The sequence below is a fragment of the Tursiops truncatus genome, chromosome 18 (genome assembly GCF_011762595.2).
Source record: "Tursiops truncatus isolate mTurTru1 chromosome 18, mTurTru1.mat.Y, whole genome shotgun sequence".
Taxonomy (NCBI): Eukaryota; Metazoa; Chordata; class Mammalia; order Artiodactyla; family Delphinidae; genus Tursiops; species Tursiops truncatus.
The window spans coordinates 48,877,593-48,900,587 of record NC_047051.1 but is presented as its reverse complement, the minus strand read 5'-3'; the positions used below and the strand labels follow the sequence as shown (position 1 = coordinate 48,900,587).

Below are 22,995 nucleotides of genomic sequence, written 5' to 3'. Positions count from 1 at the left end.
AAAAGATCTCCATATAAGACAGGAGACAAGGTTCATGATCACTACTTAAAACCAGGGCTTAAATAGTACTCTCCTGTTGCATAAAAAGAGACTGACCATTTGTCAACCTGCAGCAATTACTTTGTTGGAAGCTCTGAACCTCAGGAGGCAGGGTGACAATGACACAGCCTCACAACCAGAATCTGAGACAAGCCGATTGCTGGCTCTGTGACTGAATTCCCAATGTTCACAGTATCATTGTGAAAAAAGAGTAAAATATCATTGTAAAACTGGTCATGGACTAGCTCCCTGCGAGCAGACTGACGGCAACATAAATATGAAAGGAGATACAGGGAGAAAAAAATAGAATCCATCTAAGTATGTACAAAAATAAATTTCAGAAGGCACAAAGTCCTCAATTAAAAGGAAAACTCAAAACGTTACAAATACATAGACTATCTCAATGAATTTCGGGTAGCATTGCACAACAATATATAACAAACAAATTGAGGTCAGCATATAATTTGAAAGTAGAGTCAACAGGTCTTGAAAATGTATTATGAAATGAGAGGGGTCAAGATGTCTCCCACATTTTTGACCTGAGCAACAGAAAAATCATGTGCTAAATACTGAGTTTGGGAAGACTGGAGCAGGGGCAGGCTGGAGAAGGAATATTAGGAGTTATCTTCGGGCAAATTAGAATTGAAGTTCCTATTAGACCTCCAAATACAGGTGTGGAATAGCAAGTGGAATATATGAGTCTGAGCTCTGGGAAGAAATCATATCTGGAAATTAAAATCTGGAAGTTAGAAGCTTATGGTCATTATTTAGAGCCATGGAAGCTGATGAGATTTCTTGGGGAGAAAGTATAGTTAGGAAAGAAATGGGGAAGAATGAATCCCTGAGGAATTCCATTAATTAGAGATTGGAAGAGCAGAAAGAACCAGCACAGGAGGCTGAGAATGAGTGACCAGTAAGAGAAAGGATCCCAGGAGATCTTGTCCTCGAAGCCAACTGAGTAATATTTCAAGAAGGAAAAAAACGGCTATATCAGAAGTTTCTGAGAAATCAAGTAAGTGCTAGAATTGATCCCAGGTTTGACAATACGGAGACTGGTAGTGACCATGAAGGAGAAATTTCAGTGGAATGATGGAGAAGCAAGTGTGACAGGAACGGTATAGAGGAAAGGAAATGAGGAAATCGAAGCAGCGTGTCTAGACAGCTCCTTCAAGGAGTTTTCCTAATAAAGGAGAACAAGGAAATGAGTCAGTAGCTGAAAAGATAGAGCAGAAAGAATTTTTTTCAAAGATAGGAAATATGGCATTTTTAAGCTAATAGAAATATTTCATTAGAGAGGAAGACGTCGATGATGAAAGAACAAGAAAATGAAATTATAGGAGTCAAGTAAGCAAAGAGGGAGTAAAAGCCAGTCCACGAGAGGGGCATTTGGCCCTATGTAGGAGCAGAACAGTGCTTCCATCACAGCATGTACACTTTAGATTACTTCACCTTTGTAGAGACTTGTTTTCTATTTTATTTCACTTTATTATTTGTTTAGTTTTAAGATAAGAAGATACCTAGTTGGATCTTATCATATGTGCATCTCCATCAGGTGCCCCACATGTTGGGAAATTACATACTCACTCCCACACCTGAAGTCAGTGCCTGGCCCATATTTGCCATACTTAAATCAGGTGATCCTAGGGAATTCCTCAACCTTTCAAGAAAGGAGTCCTTCAAACTGGTTGCTCCAGAAAGTATTTTAAAAAGTCACACACGGGCTTCCCTGGTGGCACAGTGGTTAAGAGTCCGCCTGCAGATGCAGGGGACACAGGTTCATGCCCCGGTCCGGGAAGATCCCACACGCTGCAAGGCGGCTAGGCCCGTGAGCCATGGCCGCTGAGCCTGCGCGTCCGGAGCCTGTGCTCCACAACGGGAGAGGCCACAACAGTGAGAGGCCCGCATACCGCAAAAAAAAAAAAAAAGTCACACACAACTCATAGCTCTCTAGGCAGTTATCTGAGCTGAATTAAAATCCGATGCACTGTTTGAAGGCTTGAGAAGATTTCCCATAGGGAAAGAAATTAGAAGGAAATGTCACTGAGCACATGAAACTGAGTTTAGGTTCAACACTGACTCGAGAAACACTTCATTTTTTTTTTATTTTGGAAAATCTTAAACTTTTCAGATATGAATGCAATGTAAGGCCCCTAGAGTAAGTTGATGTAAAAGGTATTTCTGAGTTTCCAATTTTGCATATTTCTCCATTCATTCTTTGTGCGAGCTATATATATGTAAAATACATTGCTATAGTTTGAAATAAATAAAATATTTTTTGTTATTTCTAGAACGGCATGCTCCCACTTACTTTCAGTTGAAATAGCGTAAGAGTTTTCTAACAGTCTGTATTATTGTGATTGGAAAATTACCAAATGCTAGAAAAATACCTTACACAGAGCTCTGAAGAAAAAAAATAAATCTGAAAATTGATTTATGCCACATTACTCTGAGGTTTTAGACTGAGATTTTATTTGAAAGTCAAAAGCTGAACAGTTGCCAGTAATGATGTGCAATTCAACATCTATCAATTATTTTCCTCAGAATTATTAAGGTTTAACTTAAGCAGTTTCAAAAGCTTAAGATTTTCTTTCTTTATACACAACACTCTAAGCAAGTCAGGAACTAATACAGGTGTGGGGATTTCAAATGTTCTTATTATATTTTCATTTCCGTAGCTCACTGTAAGTCAGCTCAGGCTGCCACAACATAATACCATAGACTGGTTGGCTTAAGCAACCAACCAACCAGGAATTTATATCTCACAATTCTAGAAGCTGGGAAGTCCAAGATCAAGGTGTCAGCCGATTCAGTTCCTGGGGAGAGCCCTCTTCCTGGCACACATGGAGAGCTCACATGGCAGAGAGAGAGAGCTCTGGTCTCTCTTCCTCTTCTTATAATCCCATCCCTCATGACCTCATCTAAACCAAATAACCTCCCAAAGACCAAATACCATCTCACTAGGGGGTAGGAGTTCAACATATGAATTTTGGGGGGAAACAAACAGTCCATTTCATTCCTCTTCTAATGCAATTCAGCAGAACTAAATATTGCATCACTTCTAAGACATGTGCATTGTCAGATACTACTTTGTCAAGAACCTTCTCACTGTGCACACGTCAATGCACTTCTGCTCAAGTGCCAAACTGGGCATCCATGAGCAACGTACGAAGGCTCATTCATAAAAACCATGGTACCCACTAGGCCTCTGACCAGATCACTTAACCTAAGGCCAGATACTTCAGGACACATTTGAGGGATATTTTTGTCTGAGTTCTGTAATGTTACAGTGCTCCAAGAAGTCTACAACCTAACAATGAGTTGCCAGGGTTTTTATTTTCTGCCAATTCAGCTTTCAGATTGGTAGTAAATGAATCCAGTGACTAAACATTACTTAGTTGGCAATTCAAGCAGGTTTTGGGTTTTTGTTTCTTTTGTTTTGTTTTTAATTGAGCAAGAAGGAAAAGACTTTGTCATGTACAAATATAATATTTGGTTTAAGATCTTAAGAAATCATTTTTGACCCACTGATGGCTGACTTTTCTTGTCATCCTTTAAAGTAGAGATAATTCGCTGTCCTTGGCCATCTAAACCACAATTTTGTTTTCCCTAGGTCCAAAGTCTTCAGACTAAACAGAAGTGAAGTAAAATAGACTTTAAATATTAATGACTACATGCGGTGTTTGAGCAGAACAAATAACTGAGGGGTAATTTCCAGATTTTACACACTGTTCTGGAAAAGGCTTCCAAAGAGCACTTCAGCAGTGACTGCCTCCCTGTGATCTCCATTGTTTTTATTTTCCTTATGCTTGTGTTTAGCTTGCGTAACTACAGAATATAATGCATGCAAATAATCAGAGACTTTATATGCAGAAGCATATACCTACACACATAGGTAGAGGCGAGATACTTCTTCTCAAAGGATATGGGAAGAAGCAGGGGGAAAAAAGAGGACTAGACTAGATTAGATTGTAACCGGTGCATCAGCAGAACCTAAAGTTATTTCCACCTATCGTCACACCAAACCACATCTCTATTTGTCTCCTGTCACTCTCTGCACAGTGACAAGTCAGCCCTGACTGACATCATTAACCCTGGACTTACTAAGCATTATTGAATTCAGTTGTGAGAAGGAAAGCAGTTGAAACTATACAAAGCTATAAATGAAACTGAAAATTTAAAGAGTTCAGTCTATCAACGGACTTTTCCTAACAGTAGAAATGCAGTGTCCTAGGGACACATTTGCAGGGAAACATGAAAATACAAAGTATCTACACCTTCTGAAAAAATTAGAAAACGGAGACTTCTTTTTTTTTTTGCAGTACGCGGGCTTCTCACCGTTGTAGCCTCTTCCGTCGCAGAGCACAGGCTCCGGACGCACAGGCTCAGCGGCCATGGCCTCACAGGTCCAGCCGCTCCGCGGCGTGTGGGATCTTCCCGAACCGGGGCACGCACCCGTGTCCCCTGCATCAGCAGACGGACTCTCAACCACTGTGCCACCAGGGAAGCCCCAGAGACTTCTTTTATATATATATATATATAAAATTTTATTTATTTTCGGCAGTGTTCGTTCTTCGTTGGGCTACTCTTCGTTGCAGTGCGTGGGCTTTTCACTGCGATGGCTTCTCTTTGTGGAGCACGGGCTCTAGGCACGCGGGCTTCAGTAGTTGTGGCGCATGGGCTCAGTAGTTGTGGCTCCCGGGCTCTAGAGTGCAGGCTCAGTAGGCTTAGTTGCTCCGCGGCATGTGGGATCTTCCCGGACCAGGGCTCGAACCTGTGTCCCCTACCTTGGCAGGTGGATTCTTAACTACTGTGCCACCAGGGAAGCCCCGAGAAAGGAGACTTCTAATGAAAAGGCAAAGTTTCTAGAGTGCAGTCTGGACTGGAAAGGATACAGGAAAAGCCTCCATATGTTCTTTCTTTTAAAAATGTTCATATTTCCTAAGTTTCTTTAAATTGAGGGCCACATTTCTAAAGTTTCCAGCCTCAAGACAATTCATCCAACATTTAGGAGCACTTATTGGTCCTTTGCCCTGCTAGGTGCTGAAGACAGGGTGAGGAAACGTCTCTTAAGGGACGAAGCTGCTGGATCATAAGTATGTATAATTTCAAAGAGAAGCCAAATTAGCTTGTCCAGCTTGACACTGAGGAAGAAGTGGTGATACCAATGAGGGAGGGACAAGCGGAGGCTGACCACCAGCATGTTCTCCATTTCTCAAAATATTGGTTTTTCAACTATAGTAGGCACTCAAAATTTGGTGAGTTGTATTAAATGACATGTTAAATAAGAATTCCCTTTACCGATAAAGAAGACTCCAACCTTATCTATGGAATTTTCTACCCAACAAAGTGACCTCACACTGGAAGGAGCTGGGAAAGGATATGAAAACTTCTTCCTTAGAGATTTCTCAGAATAAAGAAGTTTCTAGTCTGGAAGCTTGGACCAGACTATTTCCCAAATCTCTCCCCTTCTATTATTTCTGTGTATTTTAAATTCATTTAAGAAAGTCTGGTTCTAAACGTATGGACACCAAGGGGGGAAAGTGGCGGGGTGGTGGTGGTGGTGGGATGAACTGGGAGATTGGGATTGACATATATACACTAATATGTATAAAATAGATAACTAATAACCTGCTGTATAAAAAATAAATTAAAAAAATTTTTTATATAAATAAATTTTTAAAAGGCTGGTTCTGCATAAGATGGAGTAAGCACACGCCATCTTGTCTCCCTTACTGTTGCGTAGCTGTTATATGCAGAGGTAACACAACAACTGGAACAGGTGTTTAGGACTCTAAAAAGAGAAGAATAGCAGGTGGATTGGGAACAAGACCAGACTTCAAACTACCACCAAATTTTGTGGTGAGGTGCTATCGTTTTTTTCCTCCTCTGATATCCCTCAGCCAGGATTCAGGGCAAGTGGACAAGAGTCTCCTGCCGTACAGAATAAGGAGCGGGGTGGAGGGAGAAGTCCCCTGTTCTTTTTTTCTTTACAGATTTGGGTGTCCACACCATTTTCAAATGTTGCCCATTAGATGCTAGGCCGTAGTCAGTTAGGCTGAACTCTGGCTTTGGAGATCAGACAAGTTTAGTTTCAAATGGTAGCTATGCCACTCAGAAGTTCTGCATACTTGTTGATTATTTAACCTCTCTGAGAGTCCTCTTCTTTCTTAGCAGAATGATAATAACACATTATAGGACTGGTATGCAAATCACACTCCTGCATTATTAAAAGTTTTCACTCCAGAAAAATATAATGTTTCTGAATTCATGTATAAAAATGGAATGCAAGTTCTTTTCTAACTTCCTAATTAAAGGTGTCAATTATGCTAGCTCTTCAAATTTCACGGACTAAACTTTTCAGAGAAATGTACAGACATAATTCTCACTCCTGCTGCTCTAAGGTTAATTCCCTAGTTTCCTCTTCTGTGCTCAACAAAATAAGGTCAAAGACGTAAGTTCCTTTGATTAAAATCTCTGCTTGTCCTTGGCATTCAAAATTGGCCTAGACATTTGGGTTGCTTCAAAATTGCTCAAGTGAAATAAATTAATAGCCCAGATAACTTGTTTATTTCCTTTTTGAAAAACTCCCTAAAATATTCCTTCATAATGTTTCAAAGGAATGACGGCCCCAATTGGCACTTTAAGGGGATAGACTAGAACGGTTCTTAATGTCTCTTCCTGCTCCTGACATTCTATGGTTCCTTGATTTGTAGGATTTTAAGAATGTGGAAATATGTATGAAGTATTTTTCTTCCCTAGTGAACCCTAACTAGATAATTAATCCCTGTTTCAAGGATAGCTCAAGAGCATGTGTAATCAAGGATGAGGCAAATTCTCTCATAAACAAAATGTGAGCATCTTAAGAACAAGGGCACATCTCTTATGTCTCTTCCTCCTAGACAGCATAGTAGCACAACTGTTCCTTCAGATGGTCACAACCACTTCGTATTCCCAGGTGGCCAAAGCCTGGGCATCCTAACAGCTTCAGTAGAATCATGTTAAAACTCAAAGAGTAGATCTGTGGATTTTAAAGGTTATTTTTCATGATAAAGCAAAATAGTACACCATAGAGTACACATACAAGTTCACTTCTTTTCTGTGACTGACTCAGCAGGAATCTAGGTGGACCCATGAGTAAAGTGTTATTCAGCGTAATAAAAGCCTTTTTGATCAGCGGATAAATAATAACCCTCTTCAGAACCACGAGTGATTGTCTTATTCACATGCTTTCCTATATTTTCCTTCTTACATTATCTTCAACTCTGCATTTCAGCCTACATTTTTTTTTTTTTTTTTGCGGTACGCGGGCCTCTCACTGCTGTGGCCTCTCCCGTTGCGGAGCACAGGCTCCGGACGCGCAGGCTCAGCGGCCATGGCTCATGGGCCCAGCCGCTCCGCGGCACGTGGGATCTTCCCGGACCAGGGCACGAACCCGTGTCCCCTGCATCGGCAGGTGGACTCTCAACCACTGTGCCACCAGGGAAGCCCCAGCCTACTTTTATAATCACAAAAGATGATTATAGCTTTTCATGAACACCATTTAAAACCTAGCAATGACCTCACTAAGAGAAGAATTCAGTGGAGGAAAAATACACAAGAATTGAGCCAATTTTGTTGCTGTTCAAATGAATCCTTTTAAAAAGGGAAATATCTATCATTCCTGCCTCACTTCATTTTGATTATTATCCACAATGTGTTTCCTTAAGAATAATCATGAGGAAATTTGCACCCTGACTATTCATGACTGTTATGCAACATATAAGGATGTCCCTAGATGGCTAAGTGAAGACTACACTGGGGCTGCTTGTATCTGCTGCTCAGATGCACAGAGCTCACTACTGGCAAAACCCATCGAAGATTTAGATTCAGATTGTGGCATCATATATGCAAGGTATATTGACAGAATGTCAGTCAATTCAGTATATAAAATTGGCTTGGGGAAATTTTTTTTTTCAAGTATCCACAGCCTCCAATTTTGAATTTGGACATGATCATTTCAAAAATTTCATGTGCAGACAGCAATGACATAACCAAAAACTTGTTTCTCTCAATATACCTATGAAAGAAAGTTTTACTTTACTCCTATCTTAGTAGTTGGGTTTATCATACACGGTCATAGGTAACTGTTTACAGATGTGTTCATTCAAGTATTGCTGAACCTAGTTTTTCTTAGCAGTTAACAATGGTGTCTTCTAGAAGCAAATTTTCTAAAAAAAGCACAAAGCTATCTTCTAGTATTCTTAACTAAGTGTGTTATTCTTTTAAGCAAGGCTACACATTCATTCTAAAGACTTTCAAACAAATCAAGAAACTCACAAGGAACTTTATAGGAGTCATGTAGTCCCTAAGAATTTTGAAGAGATTAATCCTCAAATTTCTGCTCACTTTCTTGTATGCACACAACCAAGATCCGTTGGGAATAATTTGGGGCATAGCAACAGGTTAAATTATAATGTGTCACTTAGAACAGAAAGGAAATGTCAACTTTCATAGCCACCTAATACCTCCCAGCTCTATGTACCAAGAAAATGAAAAACAATTTTTATTGCTTATTGATTTGCATATTTTAGCAAGTACTTTTTCTTCCTAATAGTAGGGTACTGTTACTCTGAGAAGTGTACAACCTAATAATTATAGTTACGTTTTCGACATCTACTATATCTCAGGTAACAGTTTTTAGATTTTTCTTTTTCTGCTTCAGAGTTTCACACAGGTTACAGAATAGCTGGAGAAGACAACCTCACTCTTCTCCCTAGCTCACCTCTAATATACCCTGTAGGTTGAATTAGGTTTCCATCTTAATTAGCGAAGGCATCGTAAACTTCTCAGAAGTGGCCTGGGCACACAGAACAGAAAGACAGTCTAGCTCAGTGGGGCCTCTTCAAGCTACTGGTTCTCCAATGTAAAGGAAGGCTGCCAGGGAGGCTGAATATGCAGCCCAAGCTATAAAATGAAGATGATATTACCTACATTAAGGAATTATGAAGATTAAATGAGAAAAGCCAGGAACAAGAGAGTCAGCCTTGATTTAGCCACTCTCAGCGCCTACAGCTAACCTCACAGCAACTCAGCTGTATTTCCTCAACTGTTTTTATTTCCCTCCATTTGCAATGACCCCGGCACGATCCAAGAAATTACCCAATTGCTGTGCCAAGCTCTTTTCTAGTCAGAGCTTGTATCGTTCTGGGAGATGCTCTGCTAATTATCAAGCACTTCGACTAAAAAACGAATGTCGTCAAAGTTTGGGCACTCTTGAACCTAGAGCAAACTCAGAATCAACAAGGCCACACCGTTATCTGGAGGAAAAAAAAAAATCAGTCTGCTCCAGGTACCTTACCTACATCTCTGCCTCCTGCCCTTCTGGAAAGCCCATGTCCCTGCGTATATCTTATGCAAATTAACGGAACAAGTATTTATTAGGAACATGGTATGTGTTTAGTGCTGTAGCACTGAAAGTTAACAGCAGAGATGTGTCCCTGTTCAGGGGTTTGACAATACATAGTGACACAATTAATTAATTATATAGCTACAAACAGTGAGAATGAACATGAAGTAAAAAAAAAAAGTGAGAAAAAAAGTGTGTGTGTGTGTGTGTGTGTGTGTGTGTGTGTGTGTGTGTGTGTGTATCAAAGAACTAAGTAGGGGTGATGAAGAATCTCTCTACGGAATTTTGGAAAAGATCAGTCCGAGTTAAATAAGCAAATAACAGGGGTGAGAATACATGTGGGAAGGCCCTAAAACAGAAAGGGCTGCTATAGGGGAAGTTCAGCACAATTCCGGGTGAGGATGGAGACCAGGCAGAGGCAGGGCAGACAAAGCCTTGCTGGATTCTGAAAGGCATTAAGGATTCTGACATTTTTCCTGAGGTCACTATGTAAACGACATACAGAACGGTTTAAGCAGAGGAGTGACAAGATCTCATTTATGGTAAGATAAGAGCAGTGCGCAGTGCACTGTGGCCTCAGTGTGGAGAATAGGCTGCAAAGGGCAGGAAAGTGGAAGCACAGAGACCGGTTAAGGTGCTATCGTACATGTCCACCTGAGAGATGGGTGCCTCTCAGACTCAGGTGATGACCATGCAGATGGAGGGAATGGATAGATCTGAGATGTATAATGAAAGTGAAATAGACTAGTGATGGGTGATAGGGAGAAAGAGAAATCAAGGGAATTCTCAAATTTCTGAGGTTCTAACTTAACCTTTATAACTACATGATATGAATAACATTATGTATCACCTTATAGACTCATTTATGTATCTGACCAATATTTCTGGAGCTCCAAGCCTGGTGATTTAGAGTGCCAGTGACCTGACTTTGAATACTGGTTCTGCCTCTGTGTGACCTTGAGCAAGGTCCTTAACCATAAGTATGTGGATCCTCAAACACCATCCTGAACCACTTGTGAGGTTTCTGAGATTCTAGAGGTTGTGGGAAATAGATGAAATACACAGCTCTGAGGAAAATCCTGCTCTCTGGAGATCTGATCTTGTATCATTGGTGTACAAGGTGGGATCAAATCCTAGTCCTAAGAAATGACTTTTCTCTTAGTGAAGGTCTCCAGATGACGGCGTTGCCTGCGGGTGAAACAGCATTTCAGAAGGGCCTCCTTGAGCTCACAAATGACAAGAACTTGCACCAATTGACTATTTCTTTCCAGAGGTAGAGATGGCTACAGCGGAGTCTGCAGACATTGGTATCTATAGGGTGGGGTGGAGTGGAGTGGAGTGGAATGCAAGAATTCTAACATTCCAGTGTCATTCATTTTTCAATACTGCAAATGGACACTCAGTCTCAGCATCAGAAATACAATAGGACAAAGACTATGAAATACAAAGGGACAGAGACTGTGGCTGATTGGAAAGAACATGCCTGATTAAACAAGGCAGCAGATACTCACTTCCAGCTATAACTAGTGTGCCTAGATTTTTTAAAAGAATCCAGAAATCAGGATTTTTATGAGAACTCTCCTAATATGTAAACGTTGGCTCAATTTTTAGAATAAAGTGATATCTGGGTCATCAACGGCCAGGTGTACCCCCTTGGCCTCCAGTTTGGAATCCTGGGTTGCCACTACCTCAAACAGTCCCCCATGGAAACAAGTAACTGTGGGAATGAACGAACAGGATGGAATTTATACTGTGACACGACAGTAGTGTGAAGCTGGCACAGAATGAGCAATTTTCCAAAAGGATGAACTGACACAGAACATGAATATAGGAAAAGGAAAGGAAATGTGAAACTAAAAGAGAGACGATTCAATCCCTTCGCTTTCTAATTACATACAAGCTTCTGAAGAGGAAGAATTTCTGTTTTTTATATATGTATTTTGACTTTATCTAGCACAATTTAAGAATGTCAGGTTAAAAACCAATTAATTCCGTTTTTTTGATCTGCCAAGTGGAAATTTTTGTAAGAAATCTAACCAACTTTCTTACACATTAAAAAATGCTCTTGGCAATGTTTCTTCCGTTTGGTTTAAGGACTGAACAAACTCCGCTGGACTAATAATTAGTATGAATACTCATGTAACATCTAAGGAATATAACCAGCAACTTCTCTCTGTCTCAATCTCAACTGTTAATAAAAATGCCCATCTTGAAAGTGTGTTGTAAGATTGAAACTCATAGTATTTTTTCTAAAATGGGTACTTAAGGAACAGAAGCCACAATATATATAATCACTATGTGCAACAGTGCTGAAAGGTTTGATGAAAACTTTGAGATAGAGAGATGGAATATTCAATATATACCTGGCAATCAGATCATACCCTTCTTTCCCAGCCCTGGGAACCTTCTAGCAGAAGAAAGGAAGGGGAGCCATCAGGAGAGAAGGCATGACCCTTGCAAGAGCAGGGAAGAGGAATATAAATGGAAACAGGGAACAGGCAGAGACGTGCAAGGGAGGGGCCTAGAATGAGCCGCCGTGGGAATTTTCTCACCTAGGGCATCTCCAGGGTTCAGGAGTGAGGTGTAATGCCAGGGACCCGCAAAACAGAGGAGATGTGGTATATCTAAAGATTCTGGCCTTCAGTGGTCCATGTCATAGGCCGGGTGCCTCATGACAGAGGAGCACTGAGACCAGGGGAACATTTACCACCAGGTGGTACCATGCCCACAGCTTTTCTTCTGCATCTCAATAAACCACACTGTGTGGCAGAACAAATCAAACTAACTTACAATTTACGGAGCTGATTTCACTTTATCTAGTTGCAAAATGGCTTAAGATGGTCCACCTCAATTTTTCTGTTCTTCACCCCCAACTCCTAAAATGGCCAAACCAGATGATGGACAGTCAGGCGTTCTACCTCTAAATAATTTCATCATAGACTCAAGTCTACTCAGCAAATGCTTCTGAGCTCTGAGGAATACATCAGTGAAAAAAATGTAAAAAATATCACCTGTCTCAGTGGCCCTTACATCCTAATGTACGAGGTTTAGAGAAATAGTTGCAAATACAAATATTCTCCGGTAAGAGGAATACATGGAACTCACTCACGCTCATTCACACGAAATTGAAAATAACAAATTAGGAGGTGGAAGGTAGAAAGACACCTCTGGGTATTTTTTAAGGAAGTGAGGGAGCCTTGACAATGGAGAGCATGTTATTTTTTAAAGAGGTCTTCCCAATACATCAAAAGAAGTTTGAGTTTGTTTTAATCTCACTCTCTGTGCTTTATAATTTTGCCGGACGACTGCCCTGCTTCCCTTCCACTGTAGTGGTAAATAGATGCTACTTCCTGGGGCACTTTATGCTGCTTGCAACTGAGCACAGGTGCAACTGAGAAAGCGTGTTGCTGCTAAATCACTGTTTTCATCTCATTTTTCAGACATAATTTCCATCCAACTTACAAGAAACCCCTTCAACTCATTTCAAAAAACATTCACTTCCTGAAAATAAAGGTAAACCTGTTTTTCCTACAGGTATTTCAAGTTACCTAAAAATGAAACCAATTACACAATGATTACCTATTGCTCTCAAAATCCTCATTATACAAAACCTAGGAGGGTGCAGACTTTTTAAATTTCACTTTCTCTTTTAGATATTTTATACTCCACTCTGACCAATCACTTTAAATTTATGAAACTTTCTTTTCTCAGTTCTCACACACGTAATGGCTGCTTCTTCACCGAGCTGTATTCAACAAGTAGGAATCTGCTGGCTAAGAAGGTATGATTCTCAAAGTGTAAGGTTCCTAGAAGTTGGTATTTTGGTTCATGTAGATTTCTACCAAGGCTAGATGCTTATCTTGACTTATCCCAAATTACTTTTTCTTTTCCAAAACTGGGGAAGCAATCTTTAGCAACCAAAAATTTGTAAGTAGATATTCCAGCAGCTTTGAGCAATGCTAGAGAGTCTTTATCATTTCTGTTTGATGTACTTCAGGAAGGAGAAAAGCACGGGAAACATTCCAAACTCAAACACCATGACGCTTTGTGACTTCAGCAATAATCCTAAAATAGAGCAAAATGTATCATTTCTGTTTGAGGCACTTCCTGAGAATTTTCCAGCATCGTCAGATAAAGCTTAACCTATCTACTGAGAGTATAAACAAAGTGTTTCTTAGTAAACAGTTTTGCTTGGAAAACCCAAGTAAAAGTCAATGGTGCTTGAAAATACTTTTGTGTTTCTCTTAAGGAAGGTTTTATCAAGGCTAAATGGTTTGGCTTAGAAATATTAAGTGGAAATTTACAAAACTAGATAACTACAGAAAACTGATCACTTAGGTTTAGCTCAATGCAATGACCACATATCTTGGTCTCCTAAAATTATTCAGGTAGCACTGATTTTAGGGATTTGGCCCTATTTGCTTTAGGTCGTCCTTCCTTTCAAGTCACTGGAATGTCTCGCAGCGTATGTATGATGTATGATGTCTTTCCTCTGAATAAAAACATCTGATTATTTAAGGTAGCTCCTTTAAGAAATCTGCCTAGCTCTCCTTAAACTTAGGGAAAAAATTACCATTTCTCTAACTAGAACCGGTTTTGTGGTTTCCTTCTTCAGAAAGTAAATTAGTGAAGATGAATACCTCCTGAATAAGTGGGCTGTGAGTAACATGATCCACAGAACTCTGGGAGGCACTTAATACCAAGAGTTCCCTGTGCCACAGAGCGACTGCTCCAGAGTTTTCTACATGAAAGCACCCACCATTCCTAACGCACCTCGAGGTGTTAGGTTGGTTAGGTCCCAACTGAGAACCACTGACCTTATCCAAACCCCTTATTTTACAGACCAAAGAATTGAAATGTTTGGTTCTATCTTTTAAAGAGTAAGTTACGATCAGAAGTCAAACTTCCTTGACTTCAAATTCATGTTCTTTCCTACGTTGGGCGGGTTCTTCCTATTGCTATAATATGATATATACACATATTTTTATTTTTAAAAAATGGATTCTATCAGATTCTCTTAAATTGGTTTAAACAGTATCTTGAATCCTTTTCTAGCTCTTTCTTACGTGTACACTTGCTGGCTGGCAGTCACCAGGCTATCTATCCCGGAGATCATGGGAAAATGGCACTGAACACATGTCTCTATATCAAGAATCACACATGCAGTATTTGACTAATTTTGCTTCAACCATTTTAAATTCACATGTTTCTTTGGAATTATTAACTTGATCAATAAATAAAGTAACATGAGAAATAAATCTGTAAATTATAAACATGACACAGGTATTAAGTATTATCTTTATCTATATTTATATTAGTATTAGTATTTATTAATGTAGTACTACTATTTATCAAGTATTACTATCATTATCTTCAATTTTAACTGAACTGTTTCATGAAATCCAGTATTCAAGATGGCACTTTTCTACCTCTTCTCATTTGTCTCCCTTTCTGGAATCTTCTAGGAATAATTATTGATTTAATTTTTAACTGAATAATTTTGTTAATTATAGCTTCATAATATTGAGTATTTCTTTTTTTATCTCATCCTAGATTTGTTTCTTTCCCCACGATCTATTAAAATCTTGACCTGAGTATATTATTTGCTTATGTCAGTGTTGTTTCATGGGCCTTCTAGTTGTATTACTGTTCCGTTTCCTATTTGTGAAGATTTTTTTTAAGGTCGCTTGTTAGATATGTAAACTTAGGTAAATTTAATACCTTCTCTGAAAGTCAGTTTCCTTATCTGTTAAGTGGAAATAAAAATATCTACCAAAAACTTTTTTTTTAGAATCAAAAATAGAGGGTTTTTTGCCTCAATCTTCTTTCCTCCAATCTATTTTTAAATTGCAAATAAGTAAAAAATGAATTGGAAAAAATAAAATTAAGGGAAAAGGCATACAATATACTAATATTATGTTTATATTTATATAAATATAACTTAGCTTCAGAAAATTAAATCCTTACTAACTTGGTTAAGGTTTTTTATTTACTACAAACAAAAGATGAAGTCCTTTGGTATAGTGAACAAAGATCAAAGTAATAACTGCTCATCTCTTGCTCTTTTTTTTCTTTTTTTTAAAAAATTTTTTGAAGTATAGTTGATTTACAATGTTGTATTAGTTTCAGGTGTACAGCAAAATGATTCAGTTATATATATACATATGTATACATATATTCCTTTTCAGATTCTTTTCCTTTATAAGTTATTACAAAATATTGAATATAGTTCCCTGTGCTATACAGTAGGTCCTTGTTGATTATCTATTTTATACACAGTAGTGTGTATGCTCAACTCTTTCTAATAATTAAGAGGGTAAAGTACAGGGAGATCAAAACCTCATAAAAAAGTATAAAGCTAAAGATTAAAGAGGCTGATACCTTATTCTATATTAATGGCAAAGAACAATAACTTCCATTCACTTGACTGCTGACACATCCCCTTGGCTTATAATATTTTATGAGAAGTGAGAGTCAGTAGAACCAACCTTCTGTGACTGTATGGGAAGGAAGGGTAAAGTTAGATGATTATATAAAGCTATCAAAGAGGAACTGGACTAGCAGCCTCAGGATACAAAGCACAACTTTATAAATAGGTGACAGCTGGGGAGGGGCAGCGTATAGTTAAAGCTTAGATATATTTTTTAAATTTTTAAATACTACATTTCCATAGAATGGATTAAGGGTGGAGATTGTTTCATTACTGTGTAAAGCAGAAGTTGTCAGAGCTATGACAGAGCAAAGCCTGCATTTCCTGGGAATCTGGATTATATGATCTATCATGCCCCCTTCAACTCTTGGATTCCGTGAATTGATGAGGAAAAGTGGCAAAAGAGTTTAAACAGACACAAAGGAGAAATAATATTTGACCAAGATTATTTATTAAGCAGAGTACTTGATACCTAAGAAATAAGTTAACCAGATCACTGTCTTTGGAGATAGACTCTTAAAGAGTCTCAGAACTTGCAACCAAATTCAGATAGGGCGAATTTTTTACAAGATATACACAATTACAACTACCATCTGAACAACACATCAAGAACTCTTAATTGAGAAGATAAAGCATTAGTAACTTCTGCTATTGTTCTAGAAACTAATTACAGCAGCAGCTATGTACCTGCCTGGCAACTGGTGTTTCCTCCAAAACAAAATCACATTCAACCCTTTTCCCCACCCTGGGTGTCATTCTGCTCTACCAAGAGAGTCTCTGAAATTAGATTCTTTGTGCAGAAAGCATGTCCTGAAAACACACAAAAGGAGGACTTTGGAGTTCAGATTACTTGCTTGAGTGTGTGGAGCTGAAAATGAGGTGCAAAAAATACAGAAGCTTGACAGCAATTGGGTAAATTTTCTTCACAGTGGAAAATTTTAAGAGACTTTTCCACTGACAAACCAGAAAACAGCAAGACTGTGAATACCACAGGAATTTTTAAAGTGCTTCACAGGTCCCTCATAATTATAAAAACAAAAGTCTTGATTTCTGAGATATGATTAAAGTTCCACAGCTGATATTTGGCTCAGGTCTTGGTTGTCCCTCCACTGACCACAACTCTTTAATGAGGTAACTAAAATTTATGTTTAGAAAGAATATCAAAGTTGTAACAACATTCTTATTTTTCTGTTACTATTCACTGAATCACTTATTCATACAACTCTAGTGTACTTTAGTTTTTTCTACTTCTCCCTCAGAACACTTCTATTTCCTCCTGATTCAACTTCCCCTTTGAGATTCATTTTTTACATTTATAATCAGAACTACAGGGGCTAAAGATAAGAATGAAGTATTGTAAAGATAGGTAATTTTGTTATTTAAGAAAAACAATGTAGATAGTACTAATAAAGTCCCTCCTTTTTTATCGTAAGCTTTTTTTTAAAGAAAATTTTTCTAACCAAGTATTTCCTGGGCTTTTTATTTAACAATTATTGCATAACTATCATATGCCAGGCATTGTGATTGAGGGACATAAAAGTACTAGGGATATGAAGATGAATAAAATATAACCCATGCCTTCAAAGACAATTCTTTAATTAGGGAGACAGGCTCATATATAATTATTTTAAGAATGTACAAGGCAAAGGATTAATCACCAAAATTTACAAGCAGCTCATGCAACTCAATATCAAAAAAACAAACAACCCAATCCAAAAATGGGCCGAAGACCTAAACAGACATTTCTCCAAAGAAGATATACAGATTGCCAACAAACATATGAAAGAATGCTCAACATCACTAATCATTAGAGAAATGCAAGTCAAAACTACAATGAGGCATCACCTCACACCAGTCAGAATGGCCATCATCAAAAAACCTAGAAACAATAAATGCTGGAGAGGGTGTGGAGAAAAGGGAACCCTCTTGCACTGTTGGTGAGAATGTGAATTGATGCAGCCACTATGGAGAACAGTATGGAGGTTCCTTAAGAAACTAAAAATAAAACTACCATATGACCCAGCAATCCCACTACTGGGCATATACCCTGAGAAAACCATAATTCAAAAAGAGTCATGTACCACAGTGTTCATTGCCGCACTATTTACAATAGCCAGGACATGGAAGCAACCTAAGTGTCCACTGACAGATGAATGGATAAAGAAGATGTGGCACATATATACAGTGGAATATTACTCAGCCATAAAAAGGAACGAAATTGAGTTATTTGTAGTGAGGTGGATGGACCTAGAGTCTGTCATACAGAGTGAAGAAAGAGAAAAATAAATACCGTATGCTAGCACATATATATGGAATCTAAAAAAAAAAAAAAAAAAGGTTCTGAAGAACCGAGGGGCAGGACAGGAATAAAGATGCAGATGTAGAGAATGGACTTGAGGACACGGGGAGGGGGAAGGGGAAGCTGGGACATAGTGAGAGAGTGGCATGGACATATATACACTACCAAACGTAAAATAGATAGCTAGTGGGAAGCAGCCACATAGCACAGGGAGATCAGCTCGGTGCTTTGTGACCACCTAGAGGGGTGGGATAGGGAGGGTGGTAGGGAGATGCAAGAGGGAAGAGATATGGGGATATATGTATATGTATAGCTGATTCACTTTGTTATAAAGCAGAAACTAACACACCATTGTAAAGCAATTATACTCCAATAAAGATGTTTTTTTAAAAAATGTACAAGGTGGGTAGACAATCACAAAAGAGGAAAAGTCAAATTCTAGCTTCAGTATGTTAGGTGCACATAAATGTGTCACCGAGAAACATTTTAAAATAGAAAATATGTGGTATTTTTCACCATATAACATTGTTTCTATAGAAAATCAGAGTCAGAATAATTATTCCTAATGAAATACTCTTCTAGGAATGTAATTCGCCATGAATAAGAAGCCTTCATGTTACTAGTGAATGTGAAGTGTTCCTGTTCTGTACTACTATCCTATTCCTTATTAAAAGTAAAATAAAATATACATTCCACTCTCTTCAATTTCTGGAAGCCCAATTAACCTCAATGCTTTGATCAACATTACTCTAGTAATCATATATCTTCTCCTACCATTACCCAAAAATCAATGGGCATGAAATGATAAATAAGTAAAAAAATCTGAGTTGCTGCAGCCAGGGAAATATATTTATTAGTATTACAAATGAAATATAATCTTGGCCTCGCATCTGCACAGTTCAAGGTCTAATTCCGATGCAGCATTCTGGCCAGTAAGGTTCTGGGAAGTCCCTCACTTTGCACAACAACCTTGGCTTTCACTAGATATACTTAGAGGGGAGGGGAGTCCCCAGGGACTCGTTTTCCCACCCCTCCAAAAAGAAAAGTGAGCTGGGGTCTGAGTATAGGGAACTAAGATAAAGTAGTGACGCTGGTTCTCTGCTATTGAGCCAACACTGTCAAAGTGGACAAATGCAATTACAGGTTGGTAGCCATCTGAAACAGCAGAAGTGTATACAGGTCCAACAAAAGCCTCCTTGAATTAGACCACAGACAGAATGAGTTTACAATTAAAACCAAGGTCACAGTGCAAGTCACTGTGAGTCACTGTTGATAAAAACAACAAACAGATCTCCAAGGTCTGCAGAAGGGCCATTATGTAATATAAATAAATAAAAGAAACAATCACAAAGATGAGAACACAAGAGACTACCCAGAATAAAAAGCAGATTGGGAAAAATCGTGGGGAGCAGGGGGGACTTCTAGATATATTTTTTGAAATTATTTTTCTATCCCTTGTCTTCAGTGTTTGGTTCATTTCCCTTTATGGTGCACATTTAAAGAACCAATATTCTTTGGTTTAAAAGCAAAGATTTTTTTAAAACCATTACTATTGAGTTATAGGATGCAATAAAGAAGGAGATTTTTTTAAGACGTAAAGATACAACTATGACTTTGCAAAGCGTGTGGATACAGCAAAGAGATCCATGGGATTTGGTGTTTTGAGCAAATGTAGAAGTAGAGGGCATGACTGGACATGAAAGGGCCAGAAGCAGAATCTAGTCTTCCAGAACCATCAGCTAAAAGGAAGAGCAGAGAGCAATGGGGAACTCACAATTCAGAACCAGACTGAAGACCTTTTTTCAGCTACACAGATTAGAGGTAGTCACCAACTACTTAGTGATTCCAAATTAGAAACTAATATAGAAATATACTGCATACCATTTGTAAAAAGATGTATATTCTTCCAGCTGGTAGCACAGGGTAAGACACAGACTCAAAGCATGAGAGGGACTTGGTACAAGAGAGCTTTTCCATTGCTGAGATGAAGGAAACCCTTTGAAAGTTCTTTGGAGTGGAGAGAGGTTTTAAATTAAAACATGAAAATCTGATGAACATTAGAAAATCTTTTAATATAATTCACCAAATTAAGAGATTAATGGAAGATTATCTCAACTATCTCCATGAATTTTTTTAAAAATTGCTAAAAGTCACTACACATTTATGATTATTTTTTATAAAACTTTAATAAACTCAAAAATAAGCAGCATATTGTTTATGGGTATATTTATACGTGGTAAAAATATTTTTAGAAAGGCATAATCAACCTGAAAAATAAGACTGAGGCTAGCTTGAAGAATGAGAAAGGTTGGCACATGATGTACAGGGAACTTCAGATAGATTGTGTTTATTTTATATTTAAGTTCCGTGGTAGCTACACGGTATTTGTTTCATGATCATTCTTTATACTTTTTGTTGGTAAGAGATGTATCACGAAGAATAAACAAACATATAAATAATTTTAAAATCAATAAAAAGCAGAACTTCAATAAAGACTAATATGTAAGATCACTTACAAAGATAACAGATAAAAGTCTTCAAAAAAAAATTTTTAAGCTACAAACCACATTAAAGGATTTTACTCTTGCTAGGAGGAGTCCCATGAACTGGGTTTAAAGGTAGCTCACTCCTCCTGCATGCTGTCTGAAAGCCCATCCATGGATGTCCCTTAACTGACTAGAGTACAGCTAATGATGAAATTGGAATCCGTGACAAAGATGCAGTAGGAAGACCATTGTTTCTCAGCTCTGAGGACCCCATGATCCCCAGGGTGTCTAGCCTTTGGATGACAAACCTTAGAATGGCTACTGATAACTAAGCCCTGACTTTGTGCCTGCTACTTTACATATATAATTTCTAATCTTGACAGTGATCTTGGAAAGTACATAGTTTAATCCCCTTTCTACAGATGTAGAAACTGAAACTCATGTAAGTTAAATAATACCCCCAAGGTCACACAGATGATGAATTACAGGGTCAGAACTTTAATCCAGATGTAACTGAATCCAGAACCTGTGTACTTCCTACTAACCCTTCCATCGCATTCATATAGTCAACACACAATTCTTGACAACATTGAAAAATTAATATCTGTAGACAGATAACCAGCAATAAATAAAAAGAGAGTGGGTCTGGGTTAAAATCATGTTTTTTTAGAAGTCACACAGCTTGCTTTTACTGTTAAACAATCTAGATTAGATTTTAAATTGGCTTTCAACAAGACTGAACTAAGTCACTTTAGAGGTTTATTTCCTTTTCTATTCTCCCTGAAGAGCCCAACTTGGACCTGACATACTAATCAGCTTCCGAGCATTTACAGAATAAATTTTAAATATCAGAGGTTTGACAGCCTTTCTCACGAACTTCTGGTACGAAAGAATCTTCTACATACAGAGCCACCAAGGTGAGAGCAAGAGACAATTGGCTGTCCCCCCTCTGGTTGACCATCCTCTCCCCTAAAGGTACCCCTACTCTCTCCTCTTTGAGTAAACTTCTATTTAGTGACACAGCAAGCATCAGTTTGTATCAAATGTCTTCAGAAATTTTCAAGGCAAACCTATTTAGCACAGTTTCCTTCTTTTAATTTTAAATGCTACTGTATAAGCATGACTGGGTAGGGAGAACCAAGAGTCCAGGAAATAGAAATGAATTGCCTCCAGCTGATAGGCAATAACACTGCATGATTTAAAGGAAAATGTCAGAGGTTAACTGGTGTCAACGATTTGCTAGATCTCCCAATAGTCAGCCACCAAGAGGGCTGTCAGTATTGCTAAGAGCTAAAAATCAGTCCAACTGATGGGCAGCTTGAAAGGTCAAGTTTGGCAAAAGCAGTACGTAATCCTTTCTGCACTTATCCCAATACTTCTAGTTCATAATAAATATCGTTTTGAAGTCTTAATGTAATAAGGCTATATACAATCAGAAAAGTACGGCTCCTTTTTTAAAATTTAAATATATATATATACATACATACAGAGCTACTCTCCATCAGGAAAAATAAATTCTCCTCTAATGCAAACATGTTAAGTAGTACAGTTTTTTAGATCTTTAAACCATGTTGACTTATTCAAAGATTTTTTTTTTTTTTTTTTTTGCAGTACGTGGGCCTCTCACTGTTGCGGCCTCTCCCATTGCAGAGCACAGGCTCCAGACGTGCAGGCTCAGCGGCCATGGCTCATGGGCCCAGCCTCTCCGCGGCATGTGGGATCTTCCCAGACTGGGGCACGAACCCACGTCCCCTGCATCGGCAGGCGGACTCTCAACCACTGCGCCACCAGGGAAGCCCTTATTCAAAGATTTTAACAGTTTTGCTTTCGTTCAATAAATAAAAGTGAATTTGACTGCTCAAGCCATTAATGGTAATGATGGGTCTTATTAGCAACCAGCATTTTGCAGCTATTCTTAGGATAAATTTAGCTAAACTCAGCATGTCAAATTAGAACAAAGAATTTGATATATGTTCTCCCTCTCCTCACAATATAATGATTTCTCCACTGTTCTTTACTTTATTAAAAGGGTGATTGCAGAAAATCAGAAACGTTCTTAGGGGTTATCCTTCCCTTTAAAAAGAGCACCCAGCTATAATGCCTTGGAAAAATGTCAGAGGTTTATTTCACATAGATCAATTTTACATCTCAAAAGACCTTGAAAGAAGAGTAGAAAATGTATATGCACATACAACATTATTTTATTATTGCTTAATGACTCAGATAGCAATTATAACAGTCATAAACATTTCTTGCACCAGTATTAGCAGCCATCTGGTCAAAGCCTTACTTCACACACTAAATACAACATGGATGTCTTAGCTCAAGTCTTACCTGAAAACCAGACAGGGTTGGT

General features: G+C 38.4%; 2 long non-coding RNA genes across 2 annotated transcripts in view; one reads left to right on the top strand and one right to left on the bottom strand.

The window, feature by feature from the left end:
- LOC117308861 (uncharacterized) overlaps positions 1 to 22,995 on the bottom strand; it is a 224,739-nt gene that overhangs the window by 119,242 nt on the left and 82,502 nt on the right. The window lies entirely within an intron of this gene.
- Positions 13,132 to 22,501, top strand: LOC141276979 (uncharacterized). Its single transcript, XR_012327469.1, has 2 exons — positions 13,132 to 13,205; positions 22,251 to 22,501. It is a non-coding gene; the product is annotated as an uncharacterized lncRNA (long non-coding RNA).